The 19,019-nt window shown below is 38.6% G+C and overlaps 1 protein-coding gene across 12 annotated transcripts in view; it reads right to left on the bottom strand.

Moving 5' to 3' along the window:
- The window catches only part of MAST2 (microtubule associated serine/threonine kinase 2), a 185,095-nt gene that overhangs the window by 54,448 nt on the left and 111,628 nt on the right, over positions 1 to 19,019 (bottom strand). The window contains exon 1 of one of the 12 annotated variants that reach the window (XM_054572158.1): positions 18,516 to 18,552. The exons of the other annotated variants lie outside the window; for them this stretch is intronic. The gene's annotated coding sequence lies outside the window, so the exon portion shown is untranslated. Of the gene's footprint in view, positions 1 to 18,515; positions 18,553 to 19,019 lie in introns of those variants that run through there. 12 annotated transcript variants of the gene reach the window in all.

Raw genomic sequence — 19,019 nt, 5'->3', positions numbered from 1 at the left:
CCATGACTCAGCTGAGATCCAAAACTAGGAACTGGCTCATTTTTCCATTTCATAAGACTCTGGACATTTCCCCAGGATCCTAGAAGATACAAGGTCTTAATTCTTTCTTCCCAGTGAGAAGAAAATACTGGATGTTTACAGATTCAGACACACTAACTCTCAGCTGATGGGAGGCAACCTGGAAGCCTCCTGAGTTGATCCTCTGCTGCCTATTGGAAAGGCTGGGTTAAACCATACTGCTGCCCAGTACAGTAGTCTCCCCTTACCTACAGGGATGCCTTCAGGATCCCCAATGGATGCCTGAAACTGCAGATAGTACCAAACTCTATATATATAACCATGTTTTTTCCTACACATGCACATCTATGATAAAGTTTAACTTATAACTTAGGCACAGTAAGAGATTAACAATAACAAATAATAAAATAGAACAATTATCACAATATACTATAATAAATGGTACTTTTTTAAAATATACTGTAAAAAGGGGGTCCTTATTAAGTAAAGTAAGCACAAGCACTGTGATATAGTGACAGTCAATCCTAATAACTGAGATGTCTACTAAGTGGCTAATAGGAGAGTAATATATGCAATGGGGATACACTGGGCAAAAGGATGATCCGTGACCCAGGCAGGATGGAGCTGGACAGTGTGAGATTTCATCATACCACTCAAAAAGGCACACAATTTAAAATTTATGAATTGTTTCTCTCAGAATTTTCCATTTAATATTACTGTGGATAACTAAAAGTCCAGATAAGGGCAGACTAGTGTACCACCCCAGTAATTTGGTCATTCAGAGCAAGGCCTGGCATCTCATCTTCTCACATCTTTATGATGATCGTCTCAGTGGATACTCGGAACAAGAACCGAGGCACATTGTGTCACCTCTGTGATACTACTGAATTGAGGCCGCATTTGGAGTGTACACAGCCTTCAAAATAATTGTGGTTAAATATATAAAACAAAATTAAATAATAAACACAATTTAAAAATAAAACTATAAAAAAGAGGTAAGAAAAATGAGAGGGAAAGAAAGAGCAAAATTATTATAAACTATGGGATCTATCCCATGTAAAGCTAGTTTAAAATCAATTAATATACCACCAGACTTATAAAGAAAAAAAGTACATGATCATCTCAACAGACAGAGAAAATACATTTAATGAAAGTCCAACACTTTCACAATAAAGTCTCTCAACACTAGAAAAAGGAACATCTTCAACTTGATAAAGGGCATCTATGAAAACCCTACAACTAACATATCTTAATGCTGAGAGACTGAATAGTTTTTTCCCTATGAAAGAATAAGGCAAGTATATCTGCTTTTGCCACTTCTATTCAACATTATACTGGAGGTTCTCATCAGTGCAATAAGAAAAAAATTTAAAAAACGATAGCATCCATATTGGAAAGGAAGTAGTAAAACTGTTATTATTCACAGATAAAATGATCTGATATGTGAAAAATCTCAAGGAATTAAAAAAGAACTGCTAAAACTAATAAAACAAGTTTGGTTATAGGATACATGAATACATATACACCAATTGTATTTCTATATACTAGCAATATACAATACAAAAGTGAAATTAAGAAGAACAGTTCCACCCACAAAAGCATTAGAGGGAATAAAATATTTAGGAATAAATTTAACAAAAAAAATGTAAGATGAGTACATCATGGATTGGGAGACTCAATATCATCCAGGTGACAACTCCCCACCCACCCAAAGTTGGTCTATAAATTCAAAGCAATCCTTAGCAAAATTCTAGTGGGCCCTTTCATACAAAAGGGCAAGCCGATAGCATTTGTTTATTTATTTATTTATGCTGGATCAAATGGATAGTCACATTCAAAGAGAAAATAAAATCTTTGACTTTATACCATATACAAACATTAACTCAGATGTATAAACATATTAAAATTTAAGAGCTAAAAACAAAACTTCTAGAAGAAAATCTTTATTTCCTTGAGTTAGACAAATAGTTCTTAAATACAATACCAAAAGTGTGATCCACAAAAGAAAAAATTTAAAACATTTTTACTTCCAAAGTCTCCATTCAAGAAAAGTAAAATACAAAAGATTCGCAAATTATGTACCTGATAAAGGACTTGTGTTGAGAATACGTAAAGAACTCAAACCCCAATAAGATAAATGAATCAATTTTTTAAATGGACAGTCTACCAGAAAAGTATACAAATGGCTGACAATAACATGGTAAGATGCTAAAATTACTGGTTATCAGGGAAATGCAAACTATAATGAACTATCACTACAAATCCACTGGAATGGCTATAATCAAGAAGACAGAATATCTAATGTTTGTGGAGATGTAGGAAAATAATCCCTCAAATATTGCTGGTGGGAATATGAAATTATACAGCTAGTTCAGAAAAGTTAACTTTTTAAAGTTAAGTATAACCTTATAACACAATTCCATTCCTAGAACTGTGCACAAGAGAAATGAAAACATAACATTTACTCATAATAGTCCCAACCTGGAAAAAATCCAAATGTCTATTAATTAGTGAATGGACTAACAAAATGTGGTCTATATAAAAATAGAACATTGTTCAGCAATAAAAAGGAATGAGGACTTCCGGCCAAGATGAGGCATAGGTAGATATACTTTGCCTCCTCGCACAATCAAAAGGACAACAAATTAAAAACAAAACAAAACCAGAACTGCCAGAAAATCAAACTGTATGGAAGTCCGACAATGAAGGAGTTAAAGAAGAAACATTCATCTGGATCTGTAGGAGGGGTGGAGAGGGTGTACAGCAAGGCTGCGGCTGGAGGACTAGGCGGGCGAGGTGGCAGCTGGCAGACTGTTCCACATTTGCGTGCAGATAAACAGGAGGAACATCTGGGGAGTGAGACAGACTGTGCAATCCAGAGTTCCAGTGCGTGGGAAAAGAAAAATTCAAAACCTCTGGATGTAAAAACCTGTGGGGGCTGCGGCGGCAGGAGAAACTCCTAGCCTCACAGGGGAGTCCACTGGAGAGACCCATAGGGTCCTAGAACGTAAATAAACCCTCACACCTAGGAATCAGCACTAGAAGGGCCCAATTTGCTTGTGGGCAATGGCGGAAGTGTTGGAAGCAGGCTGTGAGCCCAGCAAGTTGCACTGTTCCCTCTAGGACCCCTCCCCCACAGATAGCATCACAACTCAGCAACCTGGGTTGCTCTGCCCCTTCAAACATAACAGGCGTGCTGAGAGAAAGAAATAGGGCCCAAATGAAAAAACAGATCAAAACTCCAAAAATATAACTAAGCAATGAAGAGACAGCCAACTTATCAGATGCATAGCTCAAAACATTGGTAATCTGGATGCTCACTGAATTGGTTGAGTATGGTCACAAAATGGAGGAAAAGGCAAAAGTATGCAAAGTGAAATGAAGAAAAAAATACAGGGAACCAAAAGTAAAGGGAAGGAAACCAGGACTCAAATCAACAATAGGGAGCAGAAGGAAGAGATAAACATTCAACCAGGACAGAATGAAGAAACAAGAATTCAAAAAAATGAGGAGAGGCTTAGGAACCTCTGAACAACTTTAAAAATTCCAACATCCAAATCATAGGGGTGCCAGAAGGAGAAGAGGAAGAGCAAAAAAATTGAAAACTTATTTGAAAAAATAATGAAGAAAACTTCCCCAGTCTGGCCAAGGAAATAGACTCCCAGGAGATCCAAGAAGCTGAGAGTCCCTAAGAAGTTGGACCCAAGGAAGCACACACCAAGGCACATCATAATTATGTTACCCAAGATAAAGGAGAGAATCTCCTTTATGTTACCCAAAGATAAGGAGAGAATCTTAAAAGCAGCAAGAGAAAAGGAGACAGTTACCTACAAAGGAGTTCCTATAAGACTCTCAGCTGATTTCTCAAAAGAAATCTTGCTGGCAAGAGTTTCAAAGCGATGGAAAGCAAGGACCTACATCCTCGATTACTCTATCCAGCAAAGCTATCATTTAGAATGGGAGGACAGATAAAGTGCTTCCCAGATAAGGTCAAGTTAAAGGAGTTCATCATCACCAAGCCCTTATTATGTGAAATGTTAAAGGGACTTATCTAAGAAAAAGAAGACCAAAAACTATGAACAGTAAAACAGAGGGGAGGGGGAGAGGGAAGAATGGGGGGAAAGGTACAGGGAATATGCAGCATAAATAGTAGGTACAAAATAGGCAAGGGGAGGTTAAAAATAGTATAGGAAATGGAGAAGCCAAAGAACTTATAGGTACAACCCATGGACACGAACTAAGAAGTGGGGAATGCTGGGGGGTGGGGCGGTGTAGGGGAATAAAGGGGAGGGAAAAAAGTGGGACAACTGTAATAGCACAATCAATAAAATATATATTTTTTAAAAAGTACAAATTGGTAGTTACAGAATAGTTACAGGGTTGTAAAGTACAGCACAGGGAATGTAGTCAGTAACATTGTAATAACTATGTATCGTATTAGATGGGTGCTACATTTATCTGGATGATAACTTAGTAAATTATATAATGCCTAATCTCTGTGTTGTACACCTGAAACTAACAAAATATAGTATGTCAATGAATTAAAAAATAAAAATCATTAAAAAATAAATTTAAAAAAGAAAAAATAAAACAAAAAGGGAATGAACCATTGATGTGTGCTACAACATCATGTTGTTTATCAATCATGCTAAATGAAAGAAGCCAGAAACAAAAAGCTACAATGCATGACTCAATTTATATGAAATGTTAAATAAAGGCAAATTTATACAGCCAAAAAGCAGATTACTGGTTGCCTAAGGATGGGAGAAGAAAGTAGGATTAACTGCAAATAGGTACAAGGGAACTTTTTGGGTTATAAAAATGTTCTAAATTTAGATTATGGTGATAATTGCACAATTTTATAAATTTAGTATAAATCATTAAATAATCATTGCTGTGCTAGTATGGCTCAGTTGGTTGGAGCACTCTCCTGTAAACTGAAACGTCGTGGGTTTGATTTCTAGTCAGGGTACATGGGTAGGTTGTGGATTCAGTCCCAAGTCAGGGTGTGTAAGAGAGGCAACTGGTGGATGTTTCTCTCTCACATCAATGTTTGTCCCTTTCTCTGTCCCTCCTTTCCCTTCTCTGTGAATCAATAAGCACATCCTCAAGTAAGGATAAAAAAATTTAATAACTGGCAAAATTTATAGCATGAAGTATATCTCAGTAAAGTTATTTTTTAAAAATTATGCAGGCTCCTTAGATTGCACCTGATATACTTAGTGGACTTACAAGTCCTCCCTCCTCCCCTTCCATCCTGATTTATTCAGTCTGGAAGCCATTAGATGACGATGACAGCCAGGTGGTTGGGGGAAAAGGGGAAGGCACCTGTCATGGGCTCTCAGAGACTGATGGCAGTAAGGAGGTTGTCTGCTTGGAGAAAATAGTTGTATCAGTTTGGCATGGGGTATTGGAGACCCAGGGAAGGTGAGGAGGGCATATACACAGGAGGTCAGCGATTGCAAAGGGAAATTGGCTACATGCGGAAAGAAATGATGGAATAAGTAAATATTTCAAGGACACTGGGAGTCAGGTTTTTTACTATCAAAGAAAGTTACAGGTGTGGAAATGGAAAAAAATAAAATGAATTAGAATTCAAAGTCGAGGTATAAATGTGAGCTTATAGGTTTCAATGTACAGAGATCAAGAAATTTAAAAGGTACATGTGTGTTTCATCTATACATTGTGGTAAAAAAAAAAAAAAAAAAAAAAAAAAAAGGGAGCCATATTCGACACCTGACAAGCTCAAGGGAGACCTGCATGGTGGCCTTACAAATTCAGAGAACAAAAGTAACTACACAGGAGAGTCTGAAATTAAAACTTTCTTACTAAAAACAGTTCTAGGAGGGTAGCCATGTCTTAGGGCAGTATTTTCCCCTAACAAAGGTCAATCTTCACCTTAACTGAGCTGTTTGTTGTCTTTTTGTATCTAGGACAACATACCTGATAATATTTTAGGAATCAGAGAGTAATTTCCTTTCTTCCAGACCCCTCAGGGCACAAACAGTACACCAAAGCAGAGACCACAAATTCCCTTCTGGTTATTATCATGCTAATTGTTAAAAGTAAACATTCCTACACCTGCCTAGATAAAGGAAATGAGTGTCTATGACTTTTACTTTTATCCAATCCTAGAAATTTCCCTGTTGTGCTTCCTCCCGCCTCCTTAATCTATTACCAATGAATTTCATGTAATCCCCTTAAGTTTTCCCCTTTGATTCTAAGGTAGAACATAAATGGTAAAATTGACGTTTTCTAAAGCATTTTGGCAATCCATTGAGATTTTGCTCTCTGCCAATTGTTGTCAGTTTGGCAGTTAAATAAACTCATAAAAATCCTTACAGGTTTGGACATTTCTTGCGTTGACACGAGTTTAGCCATTCCTTGAATTTCATTTCTTTTCTGTGAACTCCCATGCATGTAAATATCAATAAAAATATGTTTTCCTTTTCTCTTGTTAATCTGTATTTTGTTAGTTTAATTAACAGGCCCCCACATACTGAACTTGAAGGTAGAAGACAAGTTTTCCCTCCCTAACAAATGCATAACCTGAATCTAATCCTGAGAAAATATCAGACAAACCCAAATTGAGGGGACATCCTATCAAATAACTAGCCTGTAATTTTCAAAAGTGTCAGGTCACAGAAGTTGAGAAAAGACTACAGAATTGTTCCAAACTGAAGGAGGCTAAAAGAAATAACAACAAAATTGTAACACATGATCCTGGATTGGATCTTTTCGTTATAAAAATTCATTACTGGGACATATAGTGAAATATGAATGAAGCATGTGGATTAGATGATGCTATTTATCAAATTTCCTGATTTTGATGGCTGTATCGCAGTTACAAAAATGTCTCTGTAGGGAGAATATACTAAAGTATTCTGGAATGATGAGGTATCATGTGAGGAACTGATTTTCAAATGGGTTAGGGCAAGAGTTGGCAAACTTTGTGAAGGACTAGTTAGTATTTGAGGGGTTGCGGGCCATATGTGCTCTCTGCCACATACCCCTTGTTTTATTTTTCTTAAACATACCTTTACAAATGTAAAATTCATTAAGTACAAATTGGTAGTTATAAAATAGTCATGGGAATGTAACATTATAGCACAGGGAATACAGTTAATAATATTAAAGTAACTGTATGGTGCCAGGTAGATATTTGAAATATTGGTAGGGAATCGTTGTGTAAAGTATACGATTGTCTAACCACTATGCTGTACACCTGAAACTCATACAAAATAATACTGAAAAAAATGTCAAATCCATTCTCAGCTCATGGGCTATACAAACACAGGCTGCAGGTTGCATTTGCCCATGGGCTGTAGTTTGCTGACCACCGGTTTGGGACAAAAGGTGCTCTTCAAAATATTCTTTCAACTTTGAAATTATTTTAAAAAGTATTTCTGCTAAGTCCAGAGAAATCATCTAAAAAGTTCTGGGAATGGCTGCAACAAGGGTGACTTACAAGGCTGAAAGTTTATTGGATAATAAGCATTCTCTCTCACTCCATCACAGGCTGGGAACTTTTCTACTGACAATTGGGGATATTCTCCAGCTAAGAGGGCCTAGTATACAATTGAATTAATGGATAGATGAATTTCCTAGGACAGGGAAACTAATTCTCTCCACATAAGGCTGGGAAATAAATTCTTCATCTTTAAGGAACATTTTAGTATGACTTCTAGTTAGCTACTCTGAGATATTGTTTCTCAACTATCGAATTGGCAAAATTCAAAAGTTGGATAAATCATTCATTGCCTTAGCAAAACTGTGAGCAAACAGACTGCCTTTCACTGCTGGCAGAAATATAAAATGGTACAACCACTATGGGAAATTGGACAATAACTATTACAACTACTACATATTTATTCTTTGGCTCAGCAACCTGATTCTAGGGATTTATCTTGAGATACACAATAAAAATTAATTTTTCTATACCAAATACCTATTGTTGAAAATTATTTGTATCTCTCACTCTTCCCTCAGTGTGCTAGCTCCTCAGTGTGCTTGCCTAGCCAGGAAGCTAGAGCTTCACACCCCAGGGGATCACAGCATTGCTATGCCAAAGGAATTAACACTCCTCCCTTCCCTGCTCCTGTACTAGATTGCTGGGGGGCACAAGGGGAGGTATCCAAGCCCAGGGTAATATAATCCCAGGGGAACAAAGAAGCTCTCTCACTCTCTTGCCCACCTGGTGAGGCATTCGCCCCATTCGTTCATGTCCTCTCTTGCCCAGGAGCATGTGACCATGTTGCCCTAGCAGCCGCAGGGCCCATGGTCATGTGGGCTCCACACGCAGGTTCCAGGAGGGAGCCTGAAATGGACTACAGCTGGATACACACGCTATGGTAGCTGGATGCTGTACTGGACTGGACTTTAATATGAAGCAGAAACTCTGGACATTGGCTTTGGCTTGGCTTTGCAGAGGACATGGTTGGACTTTTCCTACGGACACTGGCAACTCAGAAGGCAGCTTCTATCTCCATAGAAATGAACCATGCCACACCACAATCTCCCATGTGTGGGTTCTTAGGATGTTTTCCTTATAATCACGCGGAAGAGTCTAATTCCTACTTAAACATGGACGCTAACATTCTCAGGGATGCAATCAGCACAATCCAGATAGTAGGAAAATCTAGAAGAACAAACAACTCAGTTTCTTCAACAAATGAAATGCAAGAAGGGAAAGAAAAGAGGGTGGGAAAACCTAGATTAAAAGAAAGTTAAAAATATGGTGACCAGACATCCCAATTTGTCCATGACAATCAGGTATACGCTTGTTATCCCAGTGCGATTGTTAATAAAATCTCCTTTTATTATCAAAAGTTTCTTTGTTTAGATAATAAATGATATTGTCACCCTCTTAATAGACATATTAACCAAATAAACTGTGTTGGCATAGTTTGAATATTGATTCAAAAAATCCAAATATAAAAAAAATATTTGAACAGTGACTGGATATTTGATCACACTGTTAAATTATTAGTTTTAGGTGTGATAATGACAATGTGCCTTTGTTATGTTTTAGAGATACAAACTGAAATATTTACAAAGAAATAAAGTCTAGGATTAGCTTTAAAATAATGAGGGCAGGAGGTAATAGATGTGAAGCTATTTCAGGGTGTTTCTCATTTTAGTCCGTGTCCTAGTGTACTCCAGCAGGCCAGTTTTCAGCAACAACAATTAGTGAAACTGTGTGAGAGGACAGAAGAGCACCTCGGTGACACTGCCAATCTTATGGGCAATAGCAAAGCTGCCACAGGCAGCACATAATGAAATGAGACGTACAGCTATCCATGGGAAAATAAGACTATGAAAAAACTATGGAAGCAAAACAAAAATTAATGGAAGCAAAATAAAATGTGAGAATCAGAAATATGTGAATTTTTCGATGAAGGCAGCAGCAAAATTACTATTATAATATCCTGGAAAGTACTCTGAACAATTTTAGATGTATGACCCACTTAATCCTTACAGCAATCTTGAATTACTATCCCCATTTTAATGGCATACAACAGAAAACTGAGGCAGAAAGGAGTGAAGTAATTTGCCTACAATAGGACCAGGATAAGAACAAGTTCCTAGATATTCCTGTCCTAGAATTACTTAGAAAAGCAGTTGTTTAACCACAATAAGGCATCACCTCACACCTGTGAGAACGGCTATCATCAATAAATCCACAAGTGACAAGTGCTGGCAAGGATGGGAGAAAAGGGAACCTTTGTGCATGGTTAGTGGGAATGCAAATTGGTACAGCCGCTATGGAAAACAGAATGGAGGTTCTTCAGAAAAAATAAACATGATATTGCTTTAAAACCCAGCAATTCCACTTCTGGGTATATATCTGAAAAACCCAAAGCACTAATTCAAAAGAATATATGAACCCCAATGTTCATCACAGCATTATTTATGATAGCCAGGCTATGGAAGTAACCGAAGTGCCCATCAATAAAAAAAAGCTGTGGTACATATATGCAGTGGAATATTACACAGCCATAAAAAGAGTAAAATCCTACCATTTGCGACAGAATGGATGGACCTAGAGGGTATTATGCTTAGTGAAATAACAAGAACAAAATAAATGCACAAACAAAAATGAAACAGACTCATAGAGAGAATGGGTTGTTGCCAGAGGGGAGGAGGTTGGGTGACTGGGATTTTGAACAATGGGAGGGAGGGAGGCAGGATGGGTGAAAAGGTGAAGAAATTAAGAAGTATAAATTGGTAGTTACAGAAGAGTCACAGGGATGTAAAGTACAGCATAGAGAATATAGTCAATAATATTCTAATAACTATGAATGATGTCACGTGGGTATTAGATTTATCAGAGTGACCACTCAGTAAGTTGTACAATGTCCAATCACTGGATTATCCACCTGCAGCTAATATAATACTGTATGTCAACTGTCACTGAAAAATAAAAACTCTTTTTTAAAAAGTTATTTAACAGTCAGACTTCTGGCCAAGACGGAAGCATTGGTAGATACACTTTGCCTCCTCGCACAGTCAACAGAAGGACAACAACAAATTTAAAAAGAAAAAATAACCAGAACTGCCAGAAAATCGAACTGTGTGGAAGTCCAACAACGAAGGAGTTAAAGAAGAAACGTCCATCCAGACTGGTAGGAGGGGTGGAGATGGACAGCCAGGGCAGAGAGGACGTGCAGCAAGGCTGCGACTGGAGGACCAGGTGGGTAAGGCAGCAGCTGGCATACTGGTCAGTCCCACACTTGCATGCGGATAAACTGGGAGGAACAGCTGGGGAATGAGGCAGACCATACAATCCAGGGTTCCAGTGCAGGAAAATAAAGTCTTAAAACCTCTAGCTATTAAAAGCTGTGGGGGACGTGGCAGCAGGAGAAACTCCCAGCCTCACAGGAGAGTTCGTTGGAAAGACCCACAGGGTCCTAGAACATACACAAACCCACCCACCTGGGAATCAGCACCAGAAGGGCCCAATTTGCTTGTGGATAGCCAGGGAAGCAGCTAAAAGCTGGCCAAGAGCAGAGCAAGCAGCATTGTTCCCTCTCTGACCCCTCTCCCACAGACAGCATCACAACGCAGGCACCTGGGTGCCCTGCCCTGGCAAATACCAAATGCTCTGCCCCTTCCAATGTAACAGGTGTGCTGAGGCAAAGAAATATGGCCCAAATGAAAGAACAGATCAAAGCTCCAAAAGCAGAACTAAGCAACAAAGCAATAGCCAATCTATCAGATGCACAGTTTAAAACACTAGTAACCTGGATGCTCACAGAAATGATTGAGTATGGCTGCAAAATGGAGGAAAAAAATGAAGGCTATGCAAAGTGAAATAAAGAAAAATATACAGGGAACCAACAGTGAAGGGAAGGAATCAAATCAATGGTTTGGAACAGAAGGAAGAGATAAACATTCAACCAGAACAGAATGAAGAAACTAGAATTCAAAAAAATAAGGAGAGGCTTAGGAACCTCTGGGACAACTTTGAACATTCCAACATCTGAATCATAAGGGTGCCAGAAGGAGAAAAAGAAGAGCAAGAAATTGAAAACTTATTTGAAAAAATAATGAAGGAGAATTTCTCCAATCTGGCCAAGGAAATAGACTTCCAGGAAGTCCAGGAAGCTCAGAAGGTCCCAAAGAAGTTGGACCCAAGGAAGCACACACCAAGGCACATCATAATTATGTTACCCAAGATTAAAGATAAGGAGAAAATCTTAAAAGCAGCAAGAGAAAAGGAGACAGTTACCTACAAAGGAGTTCCCATAAGACTGTCAGCTGATTTCTCAAAAGAAACCTTGCAGGCAAGAAGAAGCTGGTATAAAGTTTACAAAGTCATGAAAAGCAAAGACCTACATCCAAGATCACTCTCTCCAGCAAAGCTATCATTTAGAATGGAAGGGAAGATAAAGTGCTTCCCAGATAAGGTCAAGTTAAAGGAGTTCATCATCACCAAGCCCTCCTTATATGAAATGTTAAAGCGACTTTTCTAAGAAAAAGATCAAAAACTATAAACAGTAAAATTACAACAAACTCATAACTATCAATGACTGAACTTAAAACAAATACAAAAACAAAAACAAACTAAGCAAACAACTAACACAGGAACAGAATCACAGAAATATAGATCAGAGAGAAGAAGGAGTGGGGAGAAGAGGGGAAAAGGTACAGTGAATAAGAAGCACAAAATAGACAGGGGAAGGTTAAGAATAGTCTAGGAAATGGAGAAGCCAAAGAACTTACATGTATGACCCATGGACATGAACTAAGGGGGCAGGAAATGCTGGTTGGAGGGGGGTGCAGGACTGAAGGGAATATGGTAGGGGGAAGCAGCTTTTTAAAAAAAGAAAGACAAGAAAACAAGTGTTGGTAAAATGAAAAGAGTGCTTTCTCTGGCAAGAAACAATCTTGACACTACCAAAAATGGGTTTCAAAGGCTGCCTAGTTTTGGAGAAGGCCCAAAGGAACACCTGTCCTCCTCCATAAAAGACTACACACAGAAAGCCTCTCACAAATGTGACACAGGATAGACAAGAGGCTGAATTAGTACCGGCTGCAAACCTCAGCAGTGACTTCTTACTGCTGAATATGTTCAAGCAAAAGTTGAATAACTTTTTGCTACACATTGTATGAAAGGAATTCTTAATCATTAGGGAGTCAGCTAGAGCTAGAACCCTTCTAATAGAGACATCACTCTAAAAATAATTTTGCGCTGCAAATCCTCCCCACTTTAGGTCTGATGAAGTCTATGGCAATTCAAAACCTAAGCCATTCTATGACTCAGAAAGTTGCCAATACCAAACTTCTGCTTCTAGGAGGCCTAAAGTTAGGCCAGTGAATAGCCAGAGACATAACTGCCTCCTCTCTCTTCAGGGACACCAGTTACACCACAGACCATATCTAGCACTCTTTCAAAGGGAGTTATGCCAACAATGCAATATTCATGTCTGAGTGCCAATCAATAGGCCTGAATCATGTTAGCAGATGTATGAGTTAATTTATGATTAAAGGTTAATTAATGCAACCCAAATCACAATCATATTTACTATACTTCTTAAGGTTGATCATACCTGTGAAATAATAAGAATATATGTATCACACACACACGCACACACACCCCAGGTTCCTGACCCAGGGATCCTAAAACCCTTGTAAATTCCTAAGTGATAAGAACACTAGAAGCATGGACCTGGAGATTATTATGCTAAGTGAAATAAGCCAGCCAGTGAAAGACAAATACCATATGCTCTCACTTATATGTGGAATCTAATGAACAAAATAGAAACAGAGACATGGATACATGGAACAGCTAGACAGCTGCCCGAGGCGGGTAGGGGGTGGGAGGGACTGGATGAAAAACGGTGAATGGATTAACCAAAGAGCATATATGCATAACACTTGGACACAGACAACAATGTGATGACGACCAGAGGGAAGCAGGGGGGCGGGCTGGGTGGAAGTGGGCAAAGGGGGGGAAACGGGGGCATCTATAACAGCATAAACAATAGAAATAAAGTTAAAAAAAATCCTTACATAGCTTAAAAGATCTAACATTTTCTGGCTCCTGTTACCTGTCTGACTATCTCTTAATATTATCTTTCACTAAGTCATTTTGCTTTAGCCACACTGACCTCCTTTCTGTTTCCTGAGCACATCAAGAATGCTCCCGTATCAGGAACTCTGCTCTTGCTTTTCTGTCTTGAATCCTTTACATTTAAAAAGAATATCTTTACTCACTCATTTACCTCATATGTGATCTATTCAAGGAGGACTCCCCAAACCTTTCTATTTTAAATTCCATTTACTCTTATACAACACATGATATCTACTTTACTGCTTTATTTCATTCCCATAAAAATCACAATTTAATTGGCTATTTTATTATTTATCTCTCTCGGCTAAGATGCAGACCTACATGATTAGAGAGAGTTTGTCTCTTAGTTCACTCCCCTTAACAGTATCACCTAAAACAATAAACATTTGGTAGATTTGGACATGTAATAAACACTTGTTGAATAAAATAAATTAATAAACCTAAAAAAAAAAGAACACCAGGAGCATCTTTTGTTCTCCTACAGTGACTATGAGTGGGCTATTAAATGGCTCTTGGATGGGGGCTGGTCACCAGAAAGACCAGGTCATGATTAGAAGCTTCAAATTTCAGCATTCCCCTCCCATCCTCCAGGGAGGGGAGAAGGACTAGAAAAAGAGCTAATAAGTAGTCATAAGTACATGAAGAAGCCCCCCCAAAATCCCAATAGTATGGGGATCCAAAACAAGGGGAGAAAACCTCCCACTCCACAGGACAGAAATTCCTGCACTCAGGACCCTCCTAGACCTGGTCCTATGCACCTCTCCATCTCGCTGTTCATCTGTATCCTTTATCGTATCTGCTAACAAACTGGTACACATAAGTGTTTCCTTGAGTTCTGCAAGCCGTCCCAGCATATTAGTCAAACCTGAGGAGGGAGCTGTGGGAGCCTCTGATTTGCAACCAAATCGGACAGAAGTTGTGGGTAACCTGGGGACGTAGTACTTGTGATTGGGACCTGAAGTATAGTGGCAGGAGTTCTATGGGACTTGGCCCTTAACCTGTGGGATCTGGTGCTATCTCCAGGTAGATAGTACTAGAGTCAAGTGAAATTGCAGGACACTCAGGTGGTGTCACAGAGAATTGCTTGGTGCCGGGGTAAAACCTCCACACATTTAGTGACCAGAAGTATCAGAAATGAAAGGTTCTGTGTGAGGAAAAATAAAGGAGACACACAACAGGGAAGAACTGGGTTTTTCCCTATACGGGACAAAAACTGAGTTTTTCTAAAATAATACCCATCCAAGACACTAAGAAATTAGAATCACATACTGTCTATATAACAGGCCCATTGCTTATCATCAAAGAGCAAACAGAAAGAGTTAGAGTGGGCATCATTTAAAACTGTCTTGGCTACCCTGTAAATTATTATAGGCAACAATCTGTAAAGTCTTAAGCACATCACTAAGATGCAATCAGTAAAGAGGTTTACCATTCTGAGCTGGGCCAGTTCTAATTACCATGTAAAAGGACACTGTTTTCTACTTTTGGCTACAGGCAATGTAGCCAAAAGCCTCAATAGCTGTATGAGTTTCCTAGGGCTGCCATAACAAAGTACCACAGACAATTATTTCCTCACAGTTCTGGAGGCCAGAAGGTGTTTCCAGGGTTAGTTTCTTCTGAGGCCTCCCTCCCTAGCTTCTGGATGGCTGTCTTCTCTCCCTGTGTCTGTATTCTAATCTCCTCCTCTCATAAGGACACCAGTCCTGTTGGATTATGGCCCACCCCAATGACCTTGCTTAACCTTAGTTACCTCTGTAAAGAACTTCTTTTTAAAATACAGTCACATTCTAGATACTGAGGGTTAGAACTTCAACATATGAATCTTATGGAGACACAGTTTAGCCAGTAACAATAGTTATACTCTATGGGGATAAAACACATCCAAATATGGCCAAGTGACAATATGTAGATCCTGGCACACACGTGTGTGCGCGCGTGCTCGCCCTCCCCCACCCCCCGCCATCGTCTATTTTCAAATAGAGGTCAAATTCACTATTCCCAGTAGCTCTCAGTTTTTTAGTTCTTCACTATTCATATTATTTACTGAAATTATTTTTCTCTTCTTGTCACTTACATTTGCTCAATTGATTAATAACAGCAATATTCAATAGGCACATGTCCATGGTAAGGATTTTTTAGAATTTAGGTTCATCATTGTGTTCATTAAGCATTAATTCTGTCCTAGACTCTGAATGTGAACACTAAACAAAATTAAGTTAGTGGAGGACAGTAAAGAGCTGGGGTAAAAGATAAAATGAAACGTCATAAGTGTAAAAGAAGAAAAATTTTAAAAGAAGATATAAAGGTAATGGCTTAGAAGTGACAAAGGACTATGAAATACCAATTCTTAACCCCAGTATAGGGGGATTTATTAAAGAATGTTATGAATATATCACCTTGGGAAAAGAAGACTTGGGGCTGCAAAATTATTTAGGTTCAGGAAATACTATGTGTGTATATATATATATATATGTGTATATATATATATATGAAGTAGAACTGTATAGTTGTTAAGAATATGATCTCTGGAGCCAGACTGCCTTCGTTTTAACCCCAGTTCTGCCCCTTAACAGCTGTGTTATCTTGAGAAATTTGTTTAATCTCTCTGTTCCTCTGTTTCCTCATCTACAAAATGCACAATAATATCTACCTCGTAGAACTGGTATGAGGGTTAAATGACCTACAAATTTTTAAATGTTTAGAATGGTACATGGGAGCTATTAAATCCTCAGAGTTTGTTCATTTGTTAACTAAATACACAATAGCACATGTTTCATCAGAAACATTATAGCAGAGGGGTAAAAACCACAGACTTTGGAGTAAGACTTGTGGGATTGAATGCCAATTTCTACAGCTTATATAATAAATAACTCCCTTAACCCCTCTGTACCATAGTGCCTTCATCACTATGATTATCCACTTAATCACTAAAATGGACTTGTATTATCATCTTAGGGTATTTTAAGGATTAGTTTCAATACATATAACCAGTTAGAGAAATCTTTAGTATACAATAAATGCTAAGCAAATATTACCTGTTTTTATTATTTTGTTATTTCTTGCTTTTTCTTGACTAAGCAAGATGAAACAAAGGATTTGTCCTGCTTATATACCAAGTTTATCTACCATGTGAATCAGTCAAGCAATAATCTCATGAAGCAATCTTCACTTCTGATAATAGAAGCATTATTTCAAAATATTAGGTAGACTGGATTTCTACCACTTGTCGTTAGAGAAACAGAGACCGGGTTTGTCCTTGTGCCTTAAAAACCATAAAAACAGAAACATGAGGCCCTGGCCAGGTTGCTCAGTACATTGGAGCGTCATCCCATACACCACAAGTTGTAAGTTTCATTCCCGGCCAGGGCACATTCCTAAGTTGTGGGTTCGATTCCCAATTAGGGCATGTACGGGAGGCAACCAATAGATGTTTCTCTCTTCTCCCTCTCTCCTCTCCTCCCTCCCATTCTTTCTAAATAAATTAAAAAAAAAAAAAAAAACACAACAGGAACATGTGAAACAACAGTTTTTAGACATTGCACAGAAGGTTAACAGAAAGTAAGCCTCAAAACTGACCCAAAGTAAATCCTAAGATTGCCCAAGCTTACTATTGGAAATATTTCTAGGAAACAACAATGGAAAGTGATACCCTCAAAAAGCCCAGCAGTCTCCATGAGTTGAGGAGACAGAATTAAGAATTTGGGGAGGCACCCTGGCTAGTATGGCTCAGTGGATTCTGTGCCGGCCTGTGAACTGAAAGGTCACTGGATCAATTCCCCATCAGGGCACAGGCCTGGGTTGCAGGCCAGGTCCCTGGCTGGGGGTGTGTGAGAGGCAACCAACGGATGATTATCTAGCACATCGAAGTTTCTCTCCCTCTCTTCCTCCTTCCCTTCCCTCTCTCTGAAAATAAATAAATAAAATTAAAAAAGAAAATAATTTGGGGAGGCTAACGTGGCTAGACTTTGGGAGACTGAGTCTCAGAGAGGAGAGGGTCATAGAGAGAGAACTCAGCAAGGGGTTCCTCAAGTTTTCAGCTGGGTACCAATCAGTGCACGGGGGTAAGGAAACTATTCAAAAGAATTAGCAGGCAGTACACTCCCCAGAGCTCACAAAGGGCCAGAACAGATCATGTTCCCACCAGCCTGAGTGGAAAAACACATAACGCGTGGGCATGGAGTAGAATACTCAGAAAGTACTGCCTCAGTATTAAGGAAAAATTAGCCCCAAATGCTGTTCTGTGCCCAGCAACAAAACCTAAAAGTAATCCCTAAAAGGATCAAACTCTTTCCAAGTAATTTAACTGTATCCCAGAACAAAATTCAAGGAGCCTTTAAAAAAACACAAAAATATCCAGCAAAGAAGGTACAATGATCTAGCCATATCGTTAAACTAGTACTTTGTATGGGACAGATACCAAAAAAAGAGAATGAAACACTATTATAAGTAACCAGGCATGTAAACAAGTGTCAAAACAAAAAACAAACAAAAAACCCAAACCTCATGGAATTTAACAAGTTTTCAAGCCAAAGCTGCAACACATAGCTTCAGGTTGCCCTAGGATCATAGGTTTGAGACAGTACTTGAAACCTTGTACCAAGACAGGACAGATTTTAGGCTATGGGTGTTACCCAACTTACAGTCTTTCTCAGCCTCATACCAAGGTCTAGTACATCCGGAAGGGATGACTTCAGGGAGAAGTTAGCCCCTAACATTGTCTTATGTCAGTCTAACACTGCCCTAAATAATGGAATTTGAGCTCCTATATAGAAAAATCTGACTGAAGTCTGTTAAGTTGTGCTTCCACTTAAACTTTTAGTTTTCCATGTTACTTTTTTTCCTAACAAAAAGCTTAACAAATATCTATTAATCAATCATACCTTCCTTCTTGAAAAATTCTTTCAATTGGCTTCCAACGTACCTCTCTGTTGATTTTTCTCCTTTCTGAAGATCTGCTCCTTTTCAGTATATCCTTTGCTAGTTCCTCATTTCCCCAATCTCTTAAGAGTCAGATTGTGCCATGGTTCAAACCCTTGAAATTTCTTCATTCTCGATCAATAGTCACTCACTGGTGGGTTTCATAAATCTAATGATTTGTTTCACTTATACACTGACAATTCCTAATTACTTATCTTTATCCCAGAGCTCACACACCTCTAAATGAATGTATAAATAGCTACTGCTTATAATTTCCAAGTGTCAGATCATGGTAATTCCAACTTCCTAACTGTTCATCCAAAATTTTTCCATCCTCATCTTTTTCTCAAACCGCATCTAATCCATAAACAAATCCTACCAATTCTGTCTTCAAAATACATCTCCAAATCTGACCACTTCTAACCATTTGTACAACCATGGGTTCAAACAACCAACGTTTCTTACCTAGACTATACCAGTGGCCTTCTACCTACGGCCAGTGACTCTT

The sequence above is a fragment of the Pteronotus mesoamericanus genome, unplaced genomic scaffold, assembly GCF_021234165.1.
Source record: "Pteronotus mesoamericanus isolate MK-2021 breed Mesoamerican mustached bat unplaced genomic scaffold, CSHL_Meso_final contig_221, whole genome shotgun sequence".
Taxonomy (NCBI): Eukaryota; Metazoa; Chordata; class Mammalia; order Chiroptera; family Mormoopidae; genus Pteronotus; species Pteronotus mesoamericanus.
Note: the sequence above shows the minus strand (reverse complement) of the source record. Positions and strands in the feature narration are given on the sequence as shown.